The 10,063-nt window shown below is 48.4% G+C and overlaps 1 long non-coding RNA gene across 1 annotated transcript; it reads left to right on the plus strand.

The window, feature by feature from the left end:
• Window positions 1-2,672: 2,672 nt before the first annotated feature.
• LOC111521337 lies at window positions 2,673-9,488 on the plus strand. Its single transcript, XR_002724918.2, has 3 exons — window positions 2,673-2,799; window positions 6,906-7,054; window positions 7,845-9,488. It is a non-coding gene; the product is annotated as an uncharacterized LOC111521337 (long non-coding RNA).
• The last annotated feature ends 575 nt before the right edge of the window (window positions 9,489-10,063 follow it).

The following is a 10,063-nucleotide window of genomic DNA, read 5'->3' on the forward strand; positions in this document are numbered from 1 at the left end:
CTGCCTCAGCCTCCCGAGTAGCTGGGACTACAGGCGCCCGCCACCTCGCCCGGCTAGTTTTTGTATTTTTAGTAGAGACGGGGTTTCACCGTGTTAGCCAGGATGGTCTCGATCTCCTGACCTCGTGATCCGCCCGTCTCGGCCTCCCAAAGTGCTGGGATTACAGGCTTGAGCCACCGCGCCCGGCCTTTATTTTTATTTATTTATTTTTTTGAGACAGAGTCTCAAAAAAACAAGAAAACGCTATGGAGAAGAGCAGCATTGGAGGGTAAAGATAAAGCCAAGTCCTGGTGATATTCTTTGAATTCCTGGATCAAGCTTGGCCTGAACCAGCACAATGCCTAATCCCTGGTCTGCTCAGTTATATGAAACAGCATCCCAATTTAAAGTCATTTAGAGGTGAATTTTCTGTCACTTAGTGCAACCAAGAGAGCAATAACTGATGCAAAGGCCACATAGACTTGGCTTTTTTTTCTTTTTTTTTTTTTTTTCCTGAAGTATAAATTCCCTTAGCATCTGTGTGGCCCAGCACTACCCTGGATATCCTTAGCTGTCTGGTCACTGAATGGGGACTGCTGCTTGGCGGTGATTCTCAACCAGGGGTGATTTTGCCCCCAAGGGACAGTTAGCAATATCTAGAGACTGTTTTGATTGTCATGAGGTTGGGGGAAGCGCTACTGGCATCTTGTGAATAGAGGCCAGGGATAGTCCAAAATATCCTACAATGTACAGGGCAGCCCCCGCAATGAAGAATAATCCAGCCCAAAATGTCATTAGTGCTCTGTAGATTGTTTTGGCTGCCGTAACAAAATACCTTAGACTGGGTAATTGATAAACAGTGGAAATTTATCATTCACAGTTCTGGAGACTGGAAAGTCCAAAGTCAAGGTGCCAGCAGATTCAGTGTCTGGTAAGGGCTCATTCCTCATAGATGGCGCCTTCTCTGTGTCCTGGTATGGCAGAAAGGGTCAACAAGCTCCTTCAGGCCTCTTTTATAAAAGTCTTAATCCCATTCATGAGGGGAGAGCCCTCATGACCTAATCACATGGCAGGCAGATCGTCTGAGGTCAGGAGTTTGAGACCAGCCTGGCCAACGTGGAGAAACCCTGTCTACTAAAAATACAAAAAAAAAAAAAAAAAAAGCGGGCTGTGGTAGCTCACACCTGTAGTCCCAGCTACTCGGGTGACTGAGGCAGAAGAATTGCTTGAACCTGGGAGGTGGAAGTTGCAATGAGCCAAGATCGCACTATTGCACTCTAACCTGGATGACAGAGCAAGACTCTGTCTCAAAAAATAAATAAATAAATAAATAGTAAATAAAATAAAGAGTGTTAGGAGCCTTCTCTCCTATAGGCTGTGAACAACTAAGCTTGTTTAGGTCCTGAAATGTCACTGTCATTGTCAGCATGATAAATGCTTTGTGCTGTAATAATACAGAGAATCAGGATGTCTATTCCCCAAAGCCTTTGTGATAGAGAAGGTGGGCTTTCCAGAGGCTCTGACTGTGGAATGTGTCTAGAATCCTCTGCATGTTTTCCAGGTTCACCTCCACACCCTCACCTCTGCTCAGCCGGGTCCTTGCTAGGAGCTGGAACCTGCCTAGTGGGTCTCTGATCACAGCCCCATGCTCCACAGACCCTGGACTCTCCACAGCCCCAGCTCCTGCCTTGTCCTGGTTCCTTCTACCAAGGGGCACCCTTCTTTACAAAGCCGGATTCTTTTTTATTTTTATTTTTTGAGATAGGGTCTTGCTCTATCACCCAGGCTGGAGTGCAATAAATAGTGCAATCACAGCTCACTGCAGACTCCACTGCCTGGGCTTAAGTAATCCTCCTGCCTCAGCCTCCTGAGTAGCAAGGACCACAGACGCACAACAACACTCCAAGCTAATTTTTTAAAACTATTTGTAGGGATGAGGTCTCACTATGCTGCCCAGGCTGGTCTCAAGCTCCTGGCCTCAAGCGATCCTCCTGCCTTAGCCTCCCAAAGTGCTGGGATTACAGGAGTGAGCCACTATGCCTGGCCCAAGCCTGACTCTTAAAAAAGGACAGAGCTAGTACCAAGCTTGTGCAAGGACAGTGAGAGAGGGGAGACTCAGTAATTATTTCCCCCCAGTAATTAATAAGACATTTAAAGGACTTATCAGATCACCACAGCTCCATCATCCCTGGGGAACTGTTTGGTTTAGCAGAACTGTTCCCACTGTGCCCCCTTTCACTTTCTTCTTTCCTTGCCCAGACCCCTCCCCCACTTAGTTGACGTTGCGCAAAGCTTTCAAAAAAACAAGTTTTGTTCCCAGGTCAGCTATATCCTCCCAGGAAGTTTCCCCATCCCAGGGTGAAGTCAGGCCAACACAGGGTGAAGAGTTCGGAGAGCGGGTGGCGGGGGCAGGGGTGTTTTGCGCGGGACAAGGAGTTCTATTTTGTTGTTGTTATTCTTTGTGTCATTTCCAGAGAGATAAGAAGGAAAACATAGTAAACATTCTTCAATTCTGCACAAAAGCTGAGAAGGGATTTTCTTCAGGAACCTCCCTCTGGGTCAAGGCTCTGCCATGGCGGGGAGGCAGAGGGTGGGGGGTTAAGAAATATAAGGCCCAGTTCCCCGTGGAGGCGGGGGTTTGGTGAAACCAATCCTTTGACTTAGTTCAGTGAAACCAATCCCTTGAATGTGGAATGGAACCAACATGCAATTCAGTTTGCTTTGGCTCTCACTGTGCATTTGAGCGAAACCAAGGGAAGCACTTCCCCTTCCCCTGGCTGAAAGCTCAGCTGACCCCGAGGCTCTTCTGGTCATGCTTAGGTATGTGCATTTTATGTCACAAAATCCGTTATCAATTTAGAGATTTAAAGTAGCCAGTCAAAGATATTAAATGACACTTGCATTTTTCTTCAAAGAGAAATCTTCTTCCTCCTGCCCTAGTTAAGGCCTTAGTTGGGGGCTGCCAGCTGCCGGGGACTGGGCATGGTGAGCTTTTGTCTATTCTCTCCTGAATACCCCTCTCCCCACTTGCTGGCTGCTTTCAGAGTCTAAGTGGAGGTGATGGGTGAGGATGCAGGGAGGCAGATGGGGAGCAGGGTAATAGGGCCGTTTTTACTTGACTGTATGATTGTCAGCTCTTTGGGTGTGGCAGATGGTGAAAGCTCTTTCTGGAGGGTTCCCTGTGTTCTTCAGAAGTTCCCATCTCAGCCAGGTGCAGTGGCTCATACCTGTAATCCCAGCACTTTGGAAGGTGGAGGCGGGCAAATCACTGGAGCCCAGGAGTTCCAGACCAGCCTGAACAATATGGCGAAAACCCATCTCTACCAAAATACAAAAATTAGCTGGGCGTGGTGGTGCACACCTGTAGTCCCAGCTACTTGAGAGGCTGAGGCAGGAGGATCACTTGAACCCAGGAGGCAGAGGTTGCAGTGAGCCAAGAATGCGCCACTGGACTCCAGCTTGGGCAACAGAGCAAGACCCTGTCTAAAAAAAAAAAAAAGTTCCCATCTCTAAGGTTCTCTCCTGAAGTTCCCTGTTCTACACCTCCATTTCAGGTATGGCTATGACTCCGTCTTCAACCCCCAGAAATCCAGCATCCTCTTGCAGCTTCTTCCTGCTGACATCTCTTTGCCCTTCTCGGAGGCCCTACAGGACTTAAAATGACCCCCCCACCTTGGCTCTCTCTCCTGCCATGGTCCAGTCTGATCCACATCTGGCCCATGGGAATAACTCACACAGCTCCTCCACTCATCCTAATGCAGTCCCTCCTGGCACAGTCCCATGGGGGCCCACAGCTCCAAGTGGCTGCATGGAAGCCTCCATCACTGGGCTTGAGTTGAAGGTGGTACCTTCAGCTCCTCGGTGGGGTAACTTACAGCATAGCTTTGCCCTCTCTGGAAGTTTCTATTCCCAAACTCTCCCCATTCTCCAAACTGTTTATATTCTTGGTAAGCTGAGGGCCCTGAGTGCTATGCAACTGGTTCCCCATTATTTCCTTTGTAAATACTACGTATGGGAGTCTGTCTCACATTCAGTTTGCTATCTGATATAGTGGTAGCCTGCCCAGAATTGTGAGAGTAAATTTCTATTGTTTTAAGTCATCTTGCTTGTGGTACTTTGTTACAGCAGCCCTGTGGATCTAATATAGTCATAAGAGACATTATGACCTCCTCCCTGCTCTCTGTTGAACCACTCGTTCTGGGAGAAGTTAGCTGCCATGTCCTGAAGCTACTCAGGGAGGTCTATGGAGAGGTCCACGTGGCAAGGAACTGAGGCCTCCTGCCAATAGCCAGCACCATCTTGCCAGCCTTGTGAGTGTGCTATCTTAGAAGCACATTATACAGCCCCAGTCAGGCCTTCAGATGAGTGTATCACAACTTGACATCTTGACTACAACCTCATGAGAAACCCTAAGCCAGAACACCCAGCTAAGTCACTCCCCAGTTCCTGACCAAGAGAAACTATGAGATAATAAACGTTTATTATTGTTTTAAGCTACTAAATTTTGAGGTAATCTGTTATGTAGCAATAGATAATTAATACTAATATCTGTCATATTGGGGCCTCACTGTAACTTGGAACAGAAAGAGTTCCATATTATAATTCTTTTTTTTTTTTTTGAGACGGAGTCTCGCCCTGTTGCCCAGGCTGGAGTGCAGTGGCTGGATCTCATCTCACTGCAAGCTCTACCTCCCAGGTTTATGCCATTCTCCTGCCTCAGCCTCCTGAGTAGCTGGGACTACAGGCGCCCGCCACCTCGCCTGGCTAGTTTTTTGTATTTTTTAGTAGAGACGGGGTTTCACCATGTTAGCCAGGATGGTCTCGATCTCCTGACCTCGTGATCCCCCCGTCTCGGCCTCCCAAAGTGCTGGGATTACAGGCTTGAGCCACCGCGCCCGGTCTCCATATTATAATTCTTAAACATTACTTGGAATGGTTAGGGGCCTTAATGCTAGTCTCTCTGGGGATATTTCCAGCAATGGGCCCCACAGCCTTTTATAGTGAGTTGTCCCACTTACTCTTTCATCAGTGAGCACCTTCCATGTGTCAGATGCTATATTAGAGACTGGGGCTATAGAAATGAACAGTCTTTTGGGAAGCCCAGACAGGGGGATCACCTGAGGTCAGGAGTTCAAGACCAGTCTGACCAACATGTAGAAACCCCATCTCTACCAAAAAAAAAAAATTAGTTGGATGTGGTGGCTCATGCCTGTAATCCCAGCTACTTGGGAGGCTGAGGCAGGAGAAACCCGGGAGGCAGAGGTTGCGGTAAGCCAAGATTACACCATTGCACTCCAGCCTGGGCAACAAGAGTGAAATTCTATCTCAAGAAAAGGAAAAAAAAGAAATGAACAGCCCTCTTCTTAATCTCTCAACCAGTGGTCATTATGGTCTCTGCCAGTAGAGCACAATGGGCAAGAAGGACAGCACTGCTTTGCAGAGAAGGGAAAAGAGAGACATCACTGAGGCACTGAGAAGAGAAGTATTCAGTGGTGTGACCCTGAAGAGGCAAGAAGAGGACCAAGTTCAAGAGTCTGCAAGAATAGTGGGAGGTAGAGCTGGAACTAGGATCCAGACACCCCATTTCTAGTCTTGAATTTGTGCTTCCTAAACTACACAGAGGCTGGCTCATGGTACCAGGGTCTCTGAAGATACTTGGAGGCATGGACTTGAATCCTGCTGGGATACTACTCTTTGGATAATAATTTCTCTATCGAAAGGCAGGGTACAGAGTCTTGGAATCTTGTTTCTGCTCTGCCATCTTAGCTAAATAACTCCCTTTGGAGATCCTTTGAACCCTGATATATCAGTAAGCCCCTCTGAAACATAAGCCTCAGGACAAGAAGCCTGGCCTTCTCCTCCATCTGAATCCTAGCCCTTCTTTTTTTGAGACAGAGTTTCACTCTTGTTGCCCAGGCTGGAGTGCAATGGCGTGATCTCGGCTTACCGCAACCTCTTCCTCCTGGGTTCAAGCAATTCTCCTGCCTCAGCCTCCAGAGTAGCTGGGATTACAGGCATGCAAAACCATGCCCTGCTAATTTTGTATTTTAAGTAGAGATGGGGTTTCTCCATGTTGGTCAGGCTGGTCTTGAACTCTCAACCTCAAGTGATCCGCCCGCCTCTGGCCCTTCTTAGTAGTGATGTTTTCTAAACAGGTTAGATCAGAATTTGACACCTACTGAAATCTCCAGGCTGGCCCCTCCCAAGGTCAAATTGCACATCTTGCCGATGAGAAGAGCCTTCACTTCTTGAGCATCTACTCAGCAGCAAGTGATTTCTCTAATCTTCACAACACCCTCTCAAGGCAAGGGATCATGCACCACACTTGGCAATCTAGGACAGTGAAGTTCAAGAACAAGCCCCAGGACACATGGCTAATGGCAGTGAGGCACAGAGCTGGAACTCCAACCCAGGCCTGGCTAACCCTAAATCTCCTCCTATCTACTCCCTCCTTGCTGCCACAGAGGGTGACTCAGAGGTACTCAGTCTGGGGAATTCAAGCCAGTATCCCAGGAAGTGGAATTTTCTCCAGTGTCCTAGGAAGGAGGGATTACCATGGCATGGGGTGGGCCAGGTAGACACAAGAGGCAGTGAAATTGCATAAAGTGGTGATTAAAGAGAATGGACTCTGCTGTGGTTTGGATATGGTTGTGTCCACCTAAACTCATGTTGAAATTTGACCCTCAGTGTAGTGGTGTTGGGAGGTGGGGTGTAGTGGGAGGTGTCTGGGTCATGGGGGCAGATCTGTCAGGAATGGCTTGGTGCCATTCTCACAGTGGAGAGTGAGTTTTCACCCTGGCAAGGCTGGATTCTTGTAGGAATGGATTTGTTCCCAAGACAGTGGGTTGTTATAAAGCCAGTATGTCCCTTGGGTTTTCCCTTCTTTGCAAGTGTCCACTCTCCCTTTGACCTTCTATATGTTGCAGCTCTCACCAGAGGCTGAGCAGATGCTGAGGCCATGCTTCTTGATTTTCCCAGCCAACAGAATTGTGAGCTGAATAAACAAACCTCTCTTCTTTATAAATTACCCAGTCTCAGGTATCCTGTTATGGCAACACAAAATGGACTAAGACAGGTAGGTGACAGAATGTCCAGGTTTGAAACCTAGCTTTTCCTTGTGCACCACATCTCAGGTTCTTCATCTGAAAGTTGGGGATAAGAGCATGTACCTCCTTGGGTTTTGGGGAAGATTAAATGAGATAATGCATGTGAAATTCATGGCAAGAGTAAACCGCCCATTACATTTTTCTGCTATTGACTTTGCTATTGACATTACTTTCCCTCCATGGCCACTAGACTCTTGTATCAGGCAAATATTTGAAGAGAGACAAATTTAAACGAAATAGATGTAACTTGGAGGATGATGGCAGAGAAATCTGTGGCTTGACGGTTTTTTTGTTTTGTTTTGTTTTGTGTTTTGAGACAGAGTCTTGCACTGTTGCCCAGGCTGGAGTGCAGTGGCGTGATCTTGGCTCACTGCAACCTCCGCCTCCCGGGTTAAAGCAATTCTCCTTCCTCAGCCTCCCTAGTAGCTGGGATTACAGGTGCCCACCACCACGCCCGGCTAATTTTTTGTATTTTTATAGAGACAGGGTTTCACTATGTTGGCCAGGCTGGTCTCAAACTCCTGACCTCGTGATCCACCCGCCTTGGCCCTCCAAAGTGCTGGGATTACAGGCATGAGCCACTGTGCCCGGCCTTGAAGGCTGTTTTTCTAATTTTTTTTTTCCAGTTCTAAGACAGCTCCCTGTGTAAGATGATGAGTGTGATTAATTGCAATCAGCTCCTCTGCATGTAATAAGGGAAGTTGGATGTCATCTTGTGGCTTCTGTCCAAGTTGATGCAGTTATCTATTGTGTCCACAGGGTGTCGCTATCAATCACGCTTCGACTGAGTACAGCCAAACCAGGATACTCAGGGAATTGGAACCTGTTACCAGACTTCCATTTAGTACAGACACAGCGCCAGGGGGCTGAGCATTCTTCAGCAACACCCTTTGGACCCCTTCTCTACACCAATGCTGTGTGACCTGAAGGGCTGGGGACATGAAGGAGCAGCTCAGCTGAGGTGACCCAGATGGTTGGGCTCGGAGCTGGAAGAACACTGTGGTCTCCTACCTCCCGATTCCTGCATGTGTCCTGCTTGTAAGAGGCTTGCCAAGAACAGGAGCTCTTGTTTGTAGGTCTCTGGGGATGGCCACCGCAGGGAGTGTGATTTGAAGATGGGGTCGGGGTGACATTACAGGCCTCCTTTAGGCTCTGCTGGGTTGCAGGCCAGCTCTCTGGGCTGCCTTTCTGATGGCTGCTATTTTAAAGGCAGGTAGGATGAAATTAGCAACATTTATCATTCAACTAGCAAGGGCTCAGGACAGGCAGCCCCCTTCTGCGAATGTGCCTAGCTCCTGCTCCAGAATGGAGGAGTCTCTGTGGCTCTAGGGGAGCTGGCCTTCTATGGAGTCTGAGCAATGTACTGCACAGGGAGAAGACGCTGCCAGCTGATACCAGTGTCTTAGGCAGAGACATTTCCAGGACAGCACGTTAAGCAGCAGAGACACAAGAAGTCAAGGCCCATGTGCTCTGGTGTGGATGTGTGCCTCCTGTGCCTCAGTGGCATCATCTGTACCATGGGAGGTGTGTAATGAGGGGTGCGATCACGTCTGCAAGGGCACGTACATAGTAGATGCCCAGGAAGTGCCAGTCCCCATCTCCTCAGTTTCTTCAGAGCCTTCTGGAAGGCACTGGCATAGTCCAGTCCTGAGGCATTGATTTTTCTTTCATGGATGATCAGGAGCGTCTGTGATTTCTTCCCCCTCACTCTTCATTTTGCCAAGATGTTGCCCATAGTAACCTCAGCAGTGGAGCGGGGATTCTGCACTGTTCCACTGCCCAGGGCTGCACATCCACGTGAGCGGGGCCGACCCGTCCCAGAGCGCTTTGCCCTCGGAGGCAGCATCACCTGCAGGGGCAATGCTGTGGACAGCTCTGGCATATCCTCCAGGGCCCTGGCATGGTCAGTGAGAAAAGGCCCCCAGGCGTGGGCTTCTCCCATCAGTCAGGTTCAGAAGGCTTCCTGGGGTAAGTAGAGACGCTCCCTACCCAACTGAGGTGTTAAAATGACAGGAGGGAGAGGGGAAGGTCTGGGCCTGTGGCACTGTGATTTTTTTTTCTTTCTTTCTTTTTTTTTCTCTTGGAGACTCGTTGGGGTAGAAATGAGGACAGGGAGAAGTACAATCCGTCTGGGATTGGTTTATTTTTATTGCTTTTTAAAATCATGTGACTAATTGGTGTTCATTGAAAAAGAGAAAACAAAAATAAGCCAAGAGAAGACAGCAAAAATAGTCTGTTAACATCTTGGCAAATATCCTTTTTCTCTGCATAGAAACAGAGAATACTTTTGTTTCACTTATAAAATGTTTCTTGCTGTACACAGCTTTATAACCTGCTTTTTTCTTAATGGAACAATATACTAGGACATGTTTTCAGGCCAACAGATAAATATACTTCACTTGCATTGATGCTATTGGCCCCATGGTGTTCTGGTGGTTGGTAATTTACCCTGTCATTCTGTCTCCCTTTACTCAGTGGCAAAAATGGCCTGGGCACCTGCCCCTGGGCCTGGGCTGGACATCGGTCCTTGGCAGATGGGGAAGGTTGGCGACCAGCAAGGCACAGAATAAGGACACATGGTCTCAGCAGACCCTTGGGATGACCTTGACCACTTGGACCTTGGAGAGAGAGGGGACAGGAGAAGAACAGAGGGCAATGCCACATGGAGGGGAGGGTACAGATGGTTGGTGGCTGGAACTCCGGGAGGCTGAGCAGTGGGGGTGGCAGGAGAGAACTGGCTCCTTCTAGATACGGGAATATCGTGGTTAGGGTTCTGGGGTCAGATTGGATCTGGGCTGTGTCACCTACTAGCTGAGGAACAAATAATTGAGCCTTGGGGCCAGGTGCGGTGGCTCACGCCTGTAATCCCAGCACTTTGGGAGGTCAAGGTGGACGGATCACCTTAGGTCGGGAGTTCAAGACCAGCCTGACCAACATGGAGAAACTCCATCTCTACTAAAAATACAAAATTATTAGCC

Source organism: Piliocolobus tephrosceles, chromosome 6, assembly GCF_002776525.5.
Source record: "Piliocolobus tephrosceles isolate RC106 chromosome 6, ASM277652v3, whole genome shotgun sequence".
Lineage (NCBI taxonomy): Eukaryota > Metazoa > Chordata > Mammalia > Primates > Cercopithecidae > Piliocolobus > Piliocolobus tephrosceles.